Source organism: Ixodes scapularis, unplaced genomic scaffold (genome assembly GCF_016920785.2).
Source record: "Ixodes scapularis isolate PalLabHiFi unplaced genomic scaffold, ASM1692078v2 PGA_scaffold12__126_contigs__length_90152505, whole genome shotgun sequence".
Taxonomy (NCBI): domain Eukaryota; kingdom Metazoa; phylum Arthropoda; class Arachnida; order Ixodida; family Ixodidae; genus Ixodes; species Ixodes scapularis.
Window position 1 is genome coordinate 6,404,000 of NW_024609838.1, and position 19,390 is coordinate 6,423,389.

General features: G+C 47.1%; 1 protein-coding gene across 1 annotated transcript in view; it reads left to right on the forward strand.

Annotated features, from left to right (window-relative positions):
* Positions 1–1,080: 1,080 nt before the first annotated feature.
* LOC115332211 (elongation of very long chain fatty acids protein AAEL008004) overlaps positions 1,081–19,390 on the forward strand; it is a 67,085-nt gene continuing 48,775 nt past the window's right edge. Inside the window, exon 1 of the mRNA XM_029994609.4 lies at positions 1,081–1,229. The gene's annotated coding sequence lies outside the window, so the exon portion shown is untranslated. The remainder of the gene's footprint in view (positions 1,230–19,390) is intronic.

Below are 19,390 nucleotides of genomic sequence, written 5' to 3' on the forward strand. Positions count from 1 at the left end.
GCTTGTAGCCTTCGCTGCGGTACAGCATAAGGTCAAACGGATTATAGCACACACCAGCTCGGAGCACGTGGAGCGAAAGCTCGCGCTGCAGAACCCTAGGGGGTGCTATGTTGCGCTTTTGCACTCCCAGGAGACTTGGAAGAAGGAAGTGACGTCAACGACTAGAGCAAGCGCAGATTGGATGTTGACAGATGAAAACAAAATCAACATCCAATCTGCATTTGCTGCGTTGTTGACGTAACTTCCTTCTTCATAGTCTCCTGGGAGTGCAAAAAGCGCAACATAGCCCCCCTGGGTTCAATCCCCACCGCTGCCCGTTTCGATCTGGTTGAGCATCGTACCGGCGTGAGGTCGTGTCGTGTATCACTACTCCGTGATGCTAGCGGTTGTACTGCACTGGCTAAATTGCTCATCTACAGCTGGGATACTATAGTCGCCCGTTGAGGCAGACCAAGTTTTAGGCTCTATAAACATACACACAACCCAATTTGTTTTATTTATTTATTTTTTTATCTCATTTGCAAGGGGGGATTAGGCCCGAGGCCCCGAATACAATCTAACGCGGTTCCGTCGGAGCTGCGCCACCCCATAATTTTGAGACTTATCTGAGCTCTGACGTGGTCCTACAGTCATACCCCACGAGTCCTTGACATTCTTCGCGGACCCCAGCTGCCCCGGCGCAGAGCAGCTCCCCTCGGAGTGACGTTCCGGCTCTGCTCTCGATAAACCTATCTCTGGAGCAGTGGCCTGACGCACCTCACATAATCCGAAGCGGAGTGCCCGAGTGCCTCTCTGCTGACGCGAGCGGCAGAGAGCCTGCGTTTAGGAGATGATGCAACTCAAACCGAGGACGGATTGATCGCTACCACGCATGCGTCCCTGGCGGCAGAAACGCTCGCAGACGACCCCCGACATTCCCTCCTCGCAGCTCGTTAACGAACGCGGCGGCCCGACCGTAGGACACTCTTTCTTCTGTAGGCTCCCTGGCAGCAGGCGGCGGACGCGGCTCCTCCAGCTCCCCCTGGAGGAAACCCCGGCGAGTGGCGGCGTCTTTAAGGGCGCCGTGACCCAGATTGGGCAGAAGTGTGCTGACCGCGGCGACGTCGGCCGTGCCACGCGATCCAGCATCGCCGCTACCCCGTCCAAACGTGCGACCCGGCGTGCGGAGGACACTCGACAGCCGACAACTGCGACCAGGACCCCACCCCGGATGGCGCCCTCCTGAACCGGTAAGCGTGAAGGGCCCCCGCCACGCGCGTGGCCCCCCGCTACGTCGGCGCGCGTGGCCCGGAAAGTCCGACCGACTGGCCGCGATACCTTGTTCGGCGACGAAACCAGCGTGCGCCCTCGCACGCAACCCGGCACTGGTTCACCGGCCAGACCGTCGCGCGCGACCCCCACAGGGCGACGACCGGCTGGGACCGCGACCATGATTTCGTCAGTCCCGTCTTTCTAGATTCGTTCGCGTGTCTCTTCGGTATATATGTTCCCGGATGTGACTCCCCGACCCGGCCTTTTTGGCCTTTTTCTGCGATCCCCGCAATGTCTATCGCAATATCTATGAGACCTGACCACGAGACCACGGCGCTCTCCAAAGCCGGCGCCATTCGAAGGCCCGCTAGTCCGGTGGCTCGGATCGAAGGACACTTGGAGCCGGCCGTCTCACTCCCCGGAGAACGACACGGAGGCTCTTTTCGGCGGGGCTCGGAGGCTACCGATACGCAGAAAACAAACAAACAACCGAGGCCGGCTTCTTCTGGTAAGATACGGTGGCCGTGACCTCGCGGACTATTTGCATACAATGCGGACCGAGGGCCCGATGCGGTGCGGCTTCCGCCACGGATGCGCGGGCCGGAAGCCCCCGGACCGGCGGCGTAAAAAAACAAGAAAAAAGGGTAACGTACACAATGTCGTATTGTTCTGGGTCGGAACGGCCTTGACCTCGTTGACTCGGGCGGGTCCGTCCCCGGCGGGCCCCCGACGTCCCGATAGCCGGCCGATGTCGGTCGGGGAGAGCGCGACCTTGGCCAACGGGGGCATCCCCTTCGGCGTCCGGGCTGGCCCCATTCGGCCCCGCGCCGTCCTCCGGCCACACCTTCCGATATTTGGCGACGAGGCAAAGCGGCCGAAAGGCGATGGGAGTGCCTCAATGTTGCTGGCTCGGCAAGCAACATTGAGGCACTCTAGGAGACCAAGGAGAGGAGCGACGTCTTCTAGGAAACCCGAGCGATAGTGAGAAATCCCGGCACGAGCTCGTGGCCGCGGCAGCATTTTGTTGCCGGCTATCTCTCGATGTTTTTCTCCAGAGCGCTTTCTGAGGGCATAGGGTACCATAGGGAGAATTCACGCGACTGCTGAGCGCGTGCTGACCGCGACCTTCCACACTCCTTTCGCCATTCCGCATTACCGAGATTGCCGATCTGAGCTGGCAGTTAATGGGAGCTCGTTTTGATCGTGCTGCTCTAAACATTGCCCTCAAATATGGCGTCCAGTGAATACCCCCTATACAAAGAATGTCATCGTCCTAAACAGAGTGCATGCACGTGTTCCATGTTATTTTCCGGCGAAGAAACAAAAGGCACGCGCGTTTTCCCAGAGGAATGCACAGGAGCACCTCAAAAGTAGACTGGCTGCTGTCTGCTTCAATTTGCCTCCCGGAGGAAGTTGCATAGACACTAGCTCCAGTCGAACCTCTAGCGTACATTATAATAACTCTATGCCGCCAACCATGGCTGTGGAAACGTACAAGACAGGTGCCACAAGCGGGCAAGCGAAAGTTCCGCCCGCCCCTTGCTTTCAAAAAAGAAAAGGGGTGTGTGTATGTTTATACAGCCTACAACTTGATCTGCCTCAACGGGCGACGAGTCTCCCAGCTGTAGATTAGCAATTTAGCCAGGGCAGTAGAACCTCTAGCCTGGGGGCTTTAACGTGCAGCACGCAGTAGTGATACGCGACCGCACGCCGGTACGATGCTCATCCAGATCGAAACGGGCAGGGGTGGGGCTCGAACCCAGGATCCTGGATTCTGCAGCGCGAGCTTTCGCTCCACGCAGTGCTTAAAGTGTGTGTGTGTGTGTGTGTGTGGGGGGGGGGGGGGGGGGGGGGGAGGGAGGGAGGGAGGGAGGGAGGGAGGGAGGGAGGGTGGGGGGGGGGGGGGGGAGGGAGGGAGGGAGGGAGGGAGGGAGGGAGGGAGGGTGGGGGGAAGGGTCTCAGGGGGTCCGGGACTGCCCTCCATTTATGGCGGGAGGTCTGAGAGCCCCCGTTGTACCTAGGTCCCTCTGTCTTGGTCCTGTGCTTGGGGAACACAGATGACAAGTCCTGGATAAATTGCAGGAATACATAGCTGTAGAAAGAAGCTGTAGAAGTGTCGGTTTAATGTTTTCGAAGAAGCACAAAAAAGGCACCCCCTCCTTTTTCCGGGGGCCTCTACCTGTGCTCGAGCTAGGAGACAACCGCCCAGACTGGAGGGAGACTTTAAGCCCTGGCTCCACGTGCTCTGTTATGTTTTGATTTTCATAGTGCATAGAAGCTTGGCATTGTACGTGCTTGAACCAGCGGAGGAAGTTGAAGTATCCCCACTCCGGGTTGCGAAAAAATTCCACCTAAACTTCTTGCCGCGAATACGGCCGGAAGCTTGTCAGCCTCAATGGGCGTCTGGTGTCTGTAGGCGAGAAATTTAGCCAGTGCAGCAGTACAACCGCTAGTCCGATCGGGGGACGGCTGCTCCCACCTACCTCTATTTATTCGTCCGTTTCAGACACCAGATGGCGCACGGCTCGTCACGTGGTTTGGTCTAAGCCAAAGAAAGCATTTATGACAATTCTAGGGGAAGCTCATTGTTGTTTGAGGCGAGGACGGGTGTTCTGCGAACCAGAACATACAGAGCGAAGTACCAGGAAATGGATACAGTGTGCACTGCTTGTGGAGAGGAGGACGAGACGGCTGAGCACTTGATACTCTACTGTAAAGGACTTTACCTTATGCCTACCGAAAACAACATAGATTTAATAAAGTCATTGGGTTTTAGAGACAGCGAAGGGAGAGTGGATTTCAAGACTGTAGAGATTACCAAGCAAAGATTAAGTGAATGGTGGCAGAAATCGAGAGAAAACTAGGCATTTTCTTATTAACTGATGGCAAGGGGGTTTTATAGCCTCACTTTCTTTGCAGTCCGGAGTGAGTATAGTTTTCACATTTAAATATTCTAAGCTTAAAGGGCCCATGAAACGATTTTTGGGTTTGGATAAATCATTTTAGATTGGGATTTTACTAATAGCACATCGTTCAGTGGACCAAAAGAAAAAAGGTAGAAAGTCAAAAGCCTGACTTTCAGTGCGAAAATTTGAAAACAGAGCGGACTATTTCGTACCTCCTCCCCTTCGCAACCTCCCTGCCTTTTCACTGTGATACATCCGCGGTCCCAAAAGCGTGTCATCGGGTCCAAACTGACGTGACACGCAACCGGACCTCACTTATTCCCTTCACCCCTAAGCTGACATTGTGGTGGAAGCTACGCGCTTGCCGGACCAATCAGCCGCCTCCCTTTCATCACCTGACTTTATTCTCTGCAGCCACATTTGCCACGCTCACGTGGCAAGTGTGGCTGGCCCAACGAGCACGTAGCTTCAACAGCACTGTCAGCTTCGGAATGAATGGGGTGGAGAAAGCAACTTTTGTCTGAATTTTGAGCGACGGGCTAATCTTCTAGGGGGAGAATGGATGTGTCCGGGATTACACAAACGCGAGTGCGAGCAAGAGGGGACACCCCCTTTTCGTCTTCTTGAACTGTTTGGTGGAATGCGCGATTTATGAGTTGAGGAGGAAAGCTAAACAGGAAAAAGTTAGAAAAGCGTTTCATGACCCCTTTAAATGGTAAAACAAAATGGCTAGGTGGCGTAAGCTACCGCCCGATCCAAAGGGCTGAGCCGGATTCATCCGTCCATCCGGTTGAACGCGCGAGTTCTAGATGGCGCCAGTATCAAAGTGTGAAAAGGCCCGTGTTATGCGCTGCGTGAAATAGATCCCCCAAACGTGTCGTGTGAAACCCGTGTGACCCTCTTCTCCGGCGAAGGAAGCTTCTCCCTCTCTCGCGCGCCCTTGGTATGTCTCTGGTCAGTCAGCTTAGTGTGCATAAGGGAGGAAGTGGCCAAGTGGGCTAACGTGTCTCAGCTCGGAGCGTGGAGCGAAAGATTGCGCTGGGAACCTCCTGGGTTCGATTCTCCGATATGGATGAGTTTCGTACCGGCACGCGTTCGTGTAATCACTACTGCGTGATGCACGTTAAAAATCACAGGTTAGCGGTTGTACTGCACTGGCTAAATTTCTCATCTACAACTAAGAGACCGATTACCCGTCGTGGCGTATCTCCATCAAGGCTGTATAAACATACAGAGCAAACCAATTTTATTTTTTCAGTGTGCATTGCATCGGACGTCAGTGATAAAACGCGCGGTGGCCGAGTCCGGCCTCTGCGCTGTGTGATGAAGTGAATGGCGCTCGTTTCTGTTCGGCGGTAGACATAAAAATGTCGGTCCCCTTTTTACTACGGTCGTTTCATCTGAAGTGACGTGCAGTAACGCCTTTTCGAAATCGTACTTTGGGGCGAGCGATTGAGAGCCAGGTTAGCATTTTATTCTGGTCAGCGCTACACGCTCAATGAAGACCTCGGGCGGCGATGTAAAAATCTGTTGCTCTCCAAAGTGTGTCCAAGGTGCGCAATAACCATTGGAAATGGTATTGAAGGCGCGCGACCGTCGGTTGATAAAATACGTGCGTTAGATTTACTTATTCAGTTTAATCATTTTTGCCAACGTCTTTTATCTGTTTCGAGTCTATTGATAATCTCAGGTAGACTGAACCTACGGAGTGTCCGGGCTTTAAATAAATTTGCTTCGTGTATGTGAATTAATAGCTGTTTTCTCTTTTCCGTGCTCGGTGCTGTGCAAAAATCGCTTAGATGGTATACGGTAGCATTGTGTGGCGGCGTTTTGCACGCTGACTCGCTTGCTGTGCACAGTATGTGTTCAGATGGAATGTGTCAAATCGTATTTCCGAGCGACATGATAGATTTACTTTGCTACAGTATTAATTATATTTTCCTGATATAAACTGGTTCATCCCTGCCCTGAGCCTAAGTTGAAATTCGAGAATGCAGACGGACTTAGCGTCCTAACAGCCGTAATGCGTTGAGAGAAATTACTACCATGAAAGAAAAACAAAAGGATACGAGGCGGCTCGTTGTTATAAAAGTAATAAGTGTACAAAGGATGCCATCGTACGTTTTTTTTCTTTTTTTTTTCTTGTTGAACGTTCCGCATCGCTGAGAAACGCTCAAGGTACCAGCGAAGACAACGAGCTGGCGTGAAGTTTCTATCGAGCGGAAAACGAGCGTCCCTTTTGTCATGCTTTTATTTCGATATCGCGCAAAATGTGCGCGAAATAGTAGCAGGTAAGGGAGCAAAATTTAGATGTTGGGTCTGGAACACCGCCAGACCCTGCCGTGTGGGGGCCATCCCTCGCGAGTCAATACGTCAAAGGTATAGCGCGTCGAAGTGTACGTGTGAGTTATCCCAGAGCCTTTTATACTGGGAGAGTTCGGCGGTTCTTTGATCCAGCCGCCAGTCTGGCAGCACTGATCAAACAGTCTGGCAACTGTGCGCATCCGCCATGATGTGCCTTGCCGTCTAGCTTGATTGCACCTTTGCATTTAATTGCATTATAATTATAACCTTAAATTGCAAGCTTTCACCCTTGTTTGGTGTAAGGCTGGTGGCGGCTGATAAAACCCGTTTGCCCTACTGACTCGAGCCGGCAGTCGGCTCGCTAGAGTCCATGGAGCGAGAGACGACGATGAAAATGATCGTTCTGCGCTCTGCCAGACGTTAGATGAAAAAGAAATGGGGGGCTGCAGTGCCGTTGGGTGCTCGAACAACGCGAAAAAGGGGTTACCGGTTCCCGCAAGGAAAAGAAAACCGCGCAAGGCACAAGATCTGGGAAACCAAGAAGGGCTGACTGGAAGCCGAGTTCTCGATTGTGCGAGGTAAGTTTATGATTAACGTATGATTAACGTAACAAATTGCCTGATTTTTCGACTTTCTCCTTAGGCCAACAAAAGCGCAAACGGCAAAACCTACACGCGTATACATCGGATGTCAATGGGGACCCACTCGCCGGGAGGCGCATCATGGCGGAAGCGGCGCCCGCTGAGTCCGCTAGACCTAGCGGGCCGTAAGCCCCTCCCACCCGCCGAACTCTCCCAGTATACACCAACTCATGTTTACAAACAAACCGGAGCGCCCCTAGCGGACGTCACCGGCGCCGCGCATGCGCCGTGGATGGTGGGCAAGAAGTCCGCCGTCGCCCATAAACAGACCATTGAATTGCGTTGTTGTCGGCGTCGGTGGGAGTCCCCGTGCTCTTTTTCGCGTTGGAATTGTTGATTCTACGTCCTCCTAACAATATCTGACTACTTGAGCGGCTTCAGCAAAACTATCGAGGCAAAACTTTGCGTGGATAATGTGACGTGCGGCGATTCATTTCACGTGGACGCCGCAGAATGGGCGCTAAAGCCTGACTCCCACGTCGAGATTCTGCTCGCTATTTTCAGTCGCGACGTCGCTCGGACTGCAAAAGCGTGGACCGTAGCTGAGATGGTGGACATCGATACTGAAAACCTCAAGTAGAATCGGGCAATACAAGTCGGTGATGGCCACTGGTAACAATGATCAACAACTTCTTGTATCGGTTTACACTTAGCCGACTTACCCCAACCAACCTTCAAAAATGTTTTGAGGCCTGCACTTAGTTCTTATCGCAATTACCGGGTCAACGTTTGGTTTACGAGCCGCTGTCGTTTGAACGAACTAACGACAAAAAGCAGCCAAGTTTGAAACAGCAGACGACAGTTCGAACGCACGCGCAATGGAGTACGGGCAGGAAGCACGCACCGCCGGCACCGCGTCCCGCGTCAACAAACCATTCGAATGTCACGTTGTCGGCGTCTGTGTGAGTCTGCATACTCTTTTTCGCGTTGGAGTTGTCGATTCTACGTCCTCATCGCAATGTCTTACCACTTCAATCGCCTGAGCGAAATTATCGAGGTTCGTTACGCCGCTAAACTTTCCGTAAGTAATTTGACGTGCGGCGATTCATTCGCATGAACGCTGCAGAATGGACGCCAAAACCATGATGAGATTCTTGTAGCTATTTTCGGTCGCGACGTCGCTCGTGCTGCAAAAGTGTAAAAGGTAGCGGCGATGATCGACGTGGATACTGAAAATCGGAAGCGGGAACAGACAAAGCGTAACAAGTAGGTGATGGCCACCGGTACCAATAATTAACATGTATCTACTGTTTATACCGAGCCTACTTAAGTTTTTTGAGGCCTGCAATTACTTCTTATTGCAATCACCGGGTCAAACTTTGGTCTACGGGCCGCTTTTGTTTGAACGAGCAGACGACAAAAAGCAGACAACTTTGAAAGAGCAGACGAAAGTTCGAACGATCAGGCGGCCGTGTGAATTTGAAGACGCACTGAATCCGTGGGTGGTCCGGACAACTTGGGGGTTTTCTCTCGGTCATGTTGGAACAAAGCAAATACATCTGGCGACTACAAATTGTGGCCCGCACACGCAATCGTAGTTCGACAGCGTCAGGTTTGCCCTTTTCACGGCTGCTATCCACGTTCTCGGACGAACGGAGGGTGCAAAAACACATGAAAACTGATCTTCAAACCTTCCCAGACTCTCTTGGTAAAGCCCCCATCGCAGCATTTTGACGAGAAGGCAGGATTTTTGTCTCGTTTCTTCCAAAGGAACACAAGAATGCATGTCTGGCACGGCGACTTCTGCCCACCGCCCGAGACCGGAAGTGCGTCCGGCGCGCCACCACCGCGGCGTGACGTAGGAGAGTTGAGTTGGTGTATAAAAGGCTCTGAGTTATCCATTCGAGCGAAACCTTGATTTCGGAAAACTATTGTGTGTTAGAAATATGCATCGTCTTAATCAGCTATAACTATACCCTATCTCACTAGTTGCGCGCAGTACTTGGAAGCCACGAGCGAGAAATAAATGAAAGTTGATTTTGTAGGACAATCGCGACGTGGTAGACAGATAAAAGAGAGTCCCAATAAGAATAGAGCTTCCCCTTCTCTTCAAGTGCTTGGGTTACGCTCTCAATCCTGCACCTTTGGTAACACTGCGTGCGCCTAAAATCGCCGTCTTCCCGGAAAAACACGGTGGCCTTCAGAATCGAGGGGTGCTACGCGAAAGCCAGCGACATCTCATGGGAACAAAGGCGAGGTGCTCCGGGCTTTGAACGATGATGTCCACATTCTCCGATTGGTGCAAACTGTGGGAAATGAATATTAAACTTAAGAAAACTGTCCAGGTTCCATTTACGAGATGACCAGTTCTATTCCTCAGTGCTTATACTATTAATGACGAGCTACTCACTGTAGCCTACGAATGCAAATATCTCGGTGTATTTCTAACCTCGACCTTAAGTTGGAATAGGCATATCGACTATACTGTCTTTGAAGCATCGAGAATGCTTGGCTTCCTCGCTCGTAATTTTAAGCCTGTACCACGTTCCATAAAAGAAAGACTTTATTTTTCACGTGTCCGGTCAATATTAGAATATGCTTGCACTTTATGGGACCCTCACACTGCTGTTCAGATAACCAAGCTTGAAAAAGTACAGAACGGGACTACCCGTTTTGTTTTAAACACTTATGACAGGCGACTTAGTTTGACTTCCTGGGATGGAAGGAGCTATGCTTTAGAAGGAAGAGCCTTCAATTGAATTTTTTTAATAACATATTTCATTGTAGGACTGGGATAGAAAGAAATGCCTACTTTCACCCGCCAGATTACATATCGCAACGAAAGGATTATGTTCGTAAGGTTAAGGAAATCCGCTGTAGACCTGTTATTTAAAGTTGTATTTATTTTATTTAAATTATCTTAATTTTATTTATGTAGATAGCAAGTGCTGATTCTTCGTCGCTACATGCATTTTTACACATGGCAGACTGATTGATCAATCCGTCACTGAAAACAATGCTGAAGGAAGAGTTACTCTAACCTAAAGTGCAGTTTAATTAGCAAATGAATGGCAAGCCGGCCGTACTAAAACAGCTTGATTTTTAGTTCTAAAGCTTTATTTGCCTTTTCTTATTATTTCGCGTTCTGTTTTTCTCGCAATAGGACGTTGCGTAACTGACGAAGATGGAAGAAAAGTTCAACGCTCCGATCTGCTCAGATAAGCACTGTTCGTTGATTGTGTTCAGCGTGGTATAAATCTTTCTGTCTCGATGAATCTTTGATTAAAATACCAAACACATGCACATAGAAAGCAGAATGTTTCCACATCAGATCGTACAATGATGGCACGGGTCATATATATATGCGTGCGTGCGTGCGTGCGTGCGTGCGTGCGTGCGTGCGTGTGTGTGTGTGTGTGTGTGTGCGTGCGTGTGCGCGTGCGTGTGCGTGTGTGTGTGTGTGTGTGTGTGTGTGTGTGTGTGTGTGTGTATGTGAAAAAGAATGTACGTGAAAGCCACGTTAAGTTTCTTCCAGAGAAATCAAAATTCGAATCTCGAAGCGTGGAGATTGCCAATGCTTCGTTATGCTAATTTGCACAGCCGTCAATTTTACACCGGAGCGTGCACGTAGTAATATTTTTTTTCTATTTATTTTGTGAAACGTTTACAACATGTACGCAGAATATTAAAAACTACAGTCTAGCGGAAAAGACTGTAGGTGCGCAGGCGAGCTGGTGGTTTTCAAAAAAATCCCTTATAACTTTTGATTAAGTTATCGGATCGGGCTGAAACTTTGGCATCTGGTTGTGACCTCTAGCGCTACCTTTTGGGCGGAGAATGAGTGTTCGGCGATGCCTAGTTTATTTTTGTGGTAAAAAAGACCGTGTAAATTTTCTTTTGTGACACCCTGTACAGTATTTTCACTAATAGTTGCTGAAGCAGGCTTATTTCCCTGTGCCTCGGCCAACGTACGCTACATCTTCCGGCGTTTGCAGTGCTCGACAACCTAGGACGACGTCTGGCGGAGCTGGAAGCATGCAGAGGTCGCTTTTTTTGGCATGTCAGTTTGAGAATGAGACGTTCCCTTCGACTAAAAGTTTTCTTTCTCTTCTTTTCTGCACCACAGTGTCAGGTGTTTAACGACATGATTACAACCTAAGACGTTTATGAGAGAAAAGAAAGAAGAAATATTTCAAATGAACACGTTTTAGAGACATATTCACACATTATTTACCAACGAACTTCTCCATATAAAATAGCGTAAAATTTATCAAAATGAGCATCTTTAAATGTATTTTTACAAATGTATAGGAAACATATACGTGACCATTATTGTAGCTTTGTTATTAATGCTGAAACGCAGCTCATTTTTCAAAAAGTAGCAGAATTGTACCGCAGTAAATTTTTTTTCTTTTTAGTTTTTTTAATTGTTTGTAGTTACTTGAACCAACATGGTGATGGACAAACATTGAGTAACATCTGGCCTCCTTAACAGGGGGCGCACCCTGTCATTTTATCACCTTTCAAGAATGCAGATTGCGCGCAAGAAGTCTCCAAATCTCCAAACACAGCTAGGTGAATGGTGCACGACTGAGAAAAACCCTCCTGGTCCTGGTATCAAACCGGGGACCTCTCCATTTCTAATGCAGCGCTGTACCAACTGAGCTAACCAGCCAGGGGTTATAGACGTCAGTAGAGCAAACGGGTTTTATCACCTTCCACCAGTCTAACACCAACAAGGGTGAACGGCTTGCATTTTTAAGGTTATGATGTTAATGCAATTAAATGCAAAGGTGCATTAAATTGCATCATTATCACCAGGACCAGGCGGATTTTTGTCCTTCTTCTTCAGGGATTATTTTCGTCACTCTTGTCCAGCTCGTTTGCACTTTGGACGCCATCTTGGTCCAAGATTTTCTCCAAGAAGGGTGTGCGTGGAAGCTGCTCTGAAAAAATTGTCGCTAAGCAGCTGTTCCTCTTGTGTTCTGTTGACTGCAAGCTCTTCATTGTAGCTGTATTAACGTCGGCCTTGAAGAATATACTGTTCTGATGGCGTCATGAAAAAGTTTGTACAAATGTAACGCTTGTACTTGAGAGCACCGAAAGGCTTGCAGAGATAAACCTAACTCTGTAGACATATATCGGACTTGTCTGAGTCAGACACGGATGGTGCAGTCAAAGCCACGCGCGTTACGTACGACCCGGAATCCACATGGGAACGCCTGAATATCAAGCTGGACGTGCTAACTGCGGTAATGAAGTGCCGCTGACCAGATAACAACCATCTGCGTTACAGAGTTTGTGACTTGCGCAAGCAAGTGACCCAGCGAGTGCCAGATTCAAAATAGCAGAATCGGAGCTACTCGGCGGCTGCATCATTGCGACAAAATTATGATCTCTACGACAGACGGCAGCAAGTGCGAGCACGGGAGCCCGAACTTCCGTGAATGGAAGAACCGGTCCCGTGTTGACGCTACCACACAACGGAAACAAAGACAACTACAATTCAAAAGATCGTGCCGCACGATGCGCCAGCGAGCTTCAAGGGGGTGAAGGTTCAAGTGCGACCATGGACGACGGATTTACTTTGGTGGGCCCTCGACGACGAAAAAAAGCCATCGGTTGGCACATCGAAATCATCAAAGGTGACCTTTGTATACCTCGTCTGCCGGCTCAGAGAGCCTTATTTGTATTCCGATTCTAACTTCAAAACAACGTTAATGGATGTTACTTTTCTCGACGAACCTTTCCTGCATGGAAAATCTGTGCGCTGCACGAAGCTGAAGACAAAATTCCCGTTCTACTCGTCTTGTCATGTCTCTGTATCCGAAGACATATTTGAAGCGATTAATAACCCATGCGTGTGGCAGGATGGATGCATATTCTAGAAGGTTTTCGGGAAACAGACTTAACGCATGAATGTGTGACCAGTCTTATCTCTAAGAATTAAGACATTAAATGTTTAATTGGAGCTTGGTTTTTAGAGGAGATTTCAAGGGCGAGTTATTTTCCGTCTTTTTATAACGTGTATCGTGAATATCGAGATTAAGTGCCGCGGGGCAGAAGTTTGATGGTGGTGTATTAATTACGGTGCGCGAGTCGTTCATATCGTTCAGAGGGCGGGATTTGCAATCCTTGACGCGGAATGTGTGTGGGATGAACTAGTGTCCGGTGACGGTTTTAATTGCCTTATTGGAAATTAGGATTTCCCCCCGTTATCAGATCCCATTGTGTTTGCCAACCATTTAAAAGTACTTCAAGAGCAAGTTGATTTTTCGAAGTTTAAGGGTCATATATGTGGGGATTTTAATTTTCCTAGCGTGGATTGTTCATCTGGTTTAATGGCTTGCGTGAGCAGTCAAAAAAGAAATAAAGTGTCTCGATTACTTGATTTTTAACGAGATCAGTCGGCACAATAGGTTGAAAAATAGTGCTGGGAATGTTCTCGATCTCTTACTTTCAAACTGTGCCATTGAAAATGTATTGTCAACTAGTGATCCCCTTGTGAGACCTGGCGTTCTTCATCCACTTTTCACCGTAGTTTTTAGAACGCAGCTCTTAGGCGCCCGTTTCGGGGTTCAGCGGCCTAGCCGCGCTTTGCATTATGGAACGTTTCCCATAATCACGTCACGAGGGTAAAGTTTTCCCGGTAAATTTGGCGGGAAAATTTTTCGCTAAATTTGGGGGGATATTTTTTTGCAAAATTTAGCGGGACGTTTCCTATTCGCAACTCCAGCGCGCCGCTCGCCCTCCCGCGGACGAACGGAGAACCAGAGGAGCGGGGACGGCGGAGGCGGCGGCGGCGGCGCGGAAACGGTGGCAGGGACTGCCGGCTTTGATGCGTGAAGCCGTTTTAACGAAAAACGTGAACGCGTTAAAAAAGGAATTCTTGTGCTCCGCCTTGCAACAGCCTTGCACGAAGGACCGGGATGTCTAATTTTATTAGGGACTTTTCGTGTATCGCATACGCTGCGGATTTCTGGTCTTGTGCATGGCCACCAGCTCAATCTGTACTCAACGTGACGAAAAACGCTCCCACTAATAATGAAGAACTCTATAGTACGGTCTACGGAAAGTCTATTCTTTGCCATAAGTAGGAGAAAACTCGTCGCGCAATGGTATGTCGAGCAATACAAATCGGGAATGGGTTCGCGTTTTAAGGCCGTTACAAGGAACATGACCATTTATTCCAAGCACTTCAAAAAGACAGAATACCCGTACTTGCTTTCAGGTGATTACAAAGCAAATAAAAAAGGCTAGAAGCATTTTAAGCGGTTCTGTGTTAGGCAGCCGTTTGTGACGAGAGCTTAGAACGCGCAGTTTTGGCCAGAGGTACCGGAATGTTGCAAATAACGCGGTGCAAAAAATGTACGGTATATTAAAATATTTATTTTTGATAAATCGATAAATGAAACCCCTAAACACGCCGGTTATGTTAATAGGCAGTTTCTGCAGAGCGTACGACACCCCTAAACTTCGTTTGGACGTACAGCGCACTGACGTTCAACCAGTGCTACCAACTTTCACGAGCGACTTGTTAGCCGAGTTGTGCAACCTTTTTAAAATAACCCAAGTAAGTGTGAATGACTGTAAAAAAATAATAATAATCGGGGTTTTCTTGGCCTTACTGCGAAACCTCGTGTTGTTTTTTTCGGTACTCTTTGATGCGTACTTTAGCAGTTTAATATCTTATAATGCACCGTCACCAAGCCTCTCGTAAAAGTTGGGGCCGTCAGTTTGACGTCGATGGGCTGCACGGCGAACTGAAGTTTTGGAGTGTCGTATATGTGCCAAGGGGTGTAAGGACTACAACATTTTTTTTTTTTTTTTTTTTTTTTTTTTAGAATGATGAGCACGGCAACGCTCCTGGCGTGCACTGAAAATTGTACTTTAAAGGCACAGCGCGAGCTTGCGGTTGTAATGCTACACCGCACGGTAGCCTGCGGTAAAAAAAAAACTTTCTATTAATAACCATAGAGCAGTTTCATTACGTGTTGCAGTACTAACACCGGGACGGCGAGCAGCGAGTTGTGAGCCTGTGACGCGAAGACACCAATACTGTGAACGCTGCTCTTCCGAAGCTTGACGGTCAGCGTTCTCGGCTCTTTTTTTAGAGAACTAATGGCCCAGGCAAAGCCGCAAACATATCTTCATCGCCCTCAAAAATATTCTGCCACAAACAGTAACCTGGCCGGTGCCTAAAACGCGCTCGCTCACCCCAAAGCTTCGCAATTTGAGGTTTCTGCAACTTTTAAATAACAGCATGCTCGTTTTCCTAACGTGTATCAGCATCTACGTCACCTTTAATATGATCCCTTCATAACCGCTTCGCATTTGTAGACCAATAAATAATTTTTAGCGCGCTGAACAGCGTCAGCGCGAGCAGGCGCGCGGGATATCCTGGAGAATCTATCCCCGTCTCTTCCGCCATCTTGGAACTACCGCCCCGCCACCTATAGGGCGTTGGAGAATAATGGACGTCACACGTAGCGTCACGTGTGACGTCATGAGGGTAAAAGTTTCCGCAAAATTTGGCGGGAAAACTTTTCGCTAAATTTGGAGCGAACTTTTTCTGCTAAATTTAGTGGGGAATTTACCCGCTAAATTCAGCAGGGAAATTTACCGCTAAAGTTAGAGAGAAAATTATGTGCTATATTTAGCGTGAAATTCCCCGCTAAATATAGCGGAAAAATTTTCCCTCTAAAGTTTATCAGGGAAATTCTTCCACTAAATTGGGAGGGCAAATTTTCCCGCTAAATTTAGCGGGGAAATCGACGTCACGTGACATTCACATTCATTCAGCATTCCCGCTAAATATAGCGAGAAAATTTTCGCTAAATTTCCCCGCTAAATTTAGCAGGATTCTATCCCCGTTAAATTTAGCGGAGAAATCTAGCGATAATTTTCACGCTAAATTTAGCGGCAAATTTAGCAAAAATTTCACAGTAAATGGGAGGGTAGCAGGCGAGGAGGAGGGGAGGGGCATACGCTCCCCTCCGTAGCCTCCCCCCTCCTCCTCAAGAGCTGCGCTCTATTTTCGCATTACAGGCATTTGTAAACGTCGTTTATTTTTTGTTTATCTGGAAGGTCGTGTGTACGACAACATTACAGCACGTACGATTGTAGCAATTGCGATTATCTAGAGCTGTATAAGTTTCTTCAAAATTATGATTGGTCGACGGTCCTGAGTGATGATTGTGTAAATTCCGCGACTGAATCCTTAGCAGATATAGTAAGGAAAGCAATCGATTTGTTTGATCCTAAGCGCTGTTCTAAACCGTCTAAGTATCCCCTTTGGTTTTTTTTTATTTACAGAAAAAAACCTGCTTCGCCGTGAGGCATTATTGCAGGGGGTGGATTTGATACAAACACTTTTGTTTTAGAATATAAGTAATACACACAAAAAAAAGCAAAACACTTTCTATGGATCAATAATGAAATTAAATAAAAACATACTGTCTATAAAAACACTACACAATTGAAAATTCAAAAAACCAAATTTGCCGCAAGCACATCTTTCGGCAACCTATTCCACTCTCGAAGGAATCAAAACATTATATGCTCAAGAAAAATCATTTTCATAAATTGTTTAAAAGAAGTGGCTTTGAACTATGGTATATGAAAATCAGTGTTTACCGAGCGCTTGTTAAAAAGTTGTTTATGCATAATAAATGTGTTCATGAAAGAGGAGTGCAAAGTAGCCTGTGCCGCGAACCCGATCAATTGTAATGCATCATACAAAAGACTCAACTAGGAACGCATTTTTACGTACTTACATGGATTATGTAACTTGTACCGAAAAGGTAGCCAATATATTTCGAAACTATTTTAACAATTGTTATTCTTCGAATGTTCCCCAGAACAGGAATTCTGTCGGTAGCGTTGTCTGTAATGACACTTTGTCAATCAACCAAGTTAATATACCGACGAAATCTCGGAGGCAATACAAACATTAAATCCAAAGCGATCCGTTGGTGCAGATTTAATACCTAGTTTTATTGTTAAGTGCTGTGCCGATATTTTAGCCCCTTTACTAGAACATGTATTTAATGTGTTTTCCCAAGTCTGTGGAACAAGTCTGTCGTACCGATACACAAAGCTCTAAGGTAGATAACTACGGCCCTGTATCGTTACTGTGTACTTTTTCAAAAGTTTTTTTTTTTTTTTTGAAATATTGATTTACACCCGTGTTTATTTTTACTTCTTTCGAAATCTGAGTACCGTTCAACATGAATTTGTGAGAGGTCTTTCGGTAGAGGCAAACCTTTGTCCTCTACTCAATTACACCGTGCCGTTCGTTGTTGTGCGTGGGCAAGTCGATATTGTTTATTTTGATTTATCGAAGGCCTTTGATAAGATAAACTACTTTTTGCTTCTGGATAAACTTTCTTTATATGGTGTGTCACCACTACTTTTCTTGTGGTTCAGCAGCTAGCTGAATGATCATCAGAGTGCCGTACGTGTCTTGAATCGCTTATCGGACGTTTTTGTACCAACTTCGGGGGTACCTCAATGGTCACATCTCGGGCCGCTTCTTTTGCTTGTATTTATTAGTGATATTGAATCTTGTATAAGGAATGCCCGGTTGCTCTTATTTGCAGAGGATATCAAGCTTTATTTAAGTATTGAGACGACGAATGATTGTGTGCTTTTACAAGATGTCGCTGCCCCATCTCAGGGTGGTGTTCTGCTAACTTATTAGTGTTCAGTCCAGATAAAACAAAACTTGTGTTTTGTTTATCTGGATGCGTAGAAAACGTGAAATCATTTCTTATTCGTATCTATACTTGGCAATACTTCCAATGGACGTGTTCGGAAAATCCGTGACCTAGGTGTTTATTTGTCAGCTACCTTTCTTTTTCATACCACGTAGCCCAAATCGTTACCTCTGTTTTTCGAATGTTAGTAATCATATCACGTCTGACTCTCGATTTGTTTAATCCTCTGTGTGTCCTTCGCTTGTTTTGTTCTTTGGTTCGTGTGAGGCTCGAGTTTCGTAGTGGCGTATTGAATTCGCTGACGGTCAGTGCAGCGGTTTCGTGGCAATTTGTTGATATAGTAAAAAAATCCCGAGAAAATAATAATAATAAAAAAAAACCTTCACGAATTTTTAATTAGCTTCTTTGTGTTATAGGGGCTTTGCCGCACGATGTCGGTTTCAGATAGACATTTTTCAATCGAGAAAGATACCAGTGTATAGGCCTACAGGCATAATAAACAGAATGTATAATGAATCCTATGATACAAGACGTCAAATGCGTCACCCAAACGTCAAAGAGGCGATATTCTGAATGTTTTATTTCTACCAAAAAAATATGCCAAAATGGTTTTTGTTTAAAAAAAAAGAAGAAAAGAAAAAAATAAAAGAAGGAAATCATTGCACCCTGATGTAAATAGTGTACTTTTATAACTTGGAGAGAAGTGCAGGGTGTTCTGTGCAGTGTTTAGTTTATGTGACAACTGTGAACTCTCAAGGGAATGGACACTAATCACTCAAGTTCAAAGGAGTAGCCGGCGCTGCTATAGCAGCAGCGAATGTCTCCTTTTTATTTATTTTTATCAGTTATTAAAGAAAAAAAGAAAGGGCCATGCGTCATACATTTACAGTAAAAATTACTGAGTGTTTTCGTTTTAACTGCTTATAATACCCGACATCACTGGGTACAAAAACCAAGCAGCACCAACGTAGCATTTCACCTAGCTCCACTTTAAAATTTTTGCAAAAAAAACAATAAAAAATTAAAACGTGTTTGTTATTGCAAAAATGTTGGTCTAATATAATTTTTTAGGCAAATAAAAATAGCCAGCCCGACACACCTGTTCCATTTCAAATGAAAGCACCCTGTAGTGAATGATCCTGGCAGAGTTGGAAGCTTAAAGGGATACTGAAGCGAAACTTGAAATACACCTATTATGGTCAGAAATAGGTTCAATATGATCAATGATATTCATAAATCATAATCGCGCGTTTGTATTTTGAACGGATGGCTATATTTTTCACCCTGATGGGCCCGATTGGGCGCGCGCTCAAAAATCGGCCATCGGAGAGCGCGATGCGTCTTGGGATATTGGGCGCATTCGTGACGTCACTTGTGCCGGTCGGGAAAGGCTACGGCGTGAATGTTGTGGTTACGAGCGTTGCCACTTGGTGGCGCGTCGACGATTTACGACCTGTGACAACGTGGCCGTTTGAGATGTGCAAGGGCTGCACGCACGCTGCACCACGGGACCACGGCAAGTCGGCAACCACGGCAGCACTGACAAAACCAGCTCTGAGGCCGGATTCTCAAAGCGAATTCACGACGAAAAAAGTGCGTACGACAAATTTGAGAGAAAACCCGTGCTCTC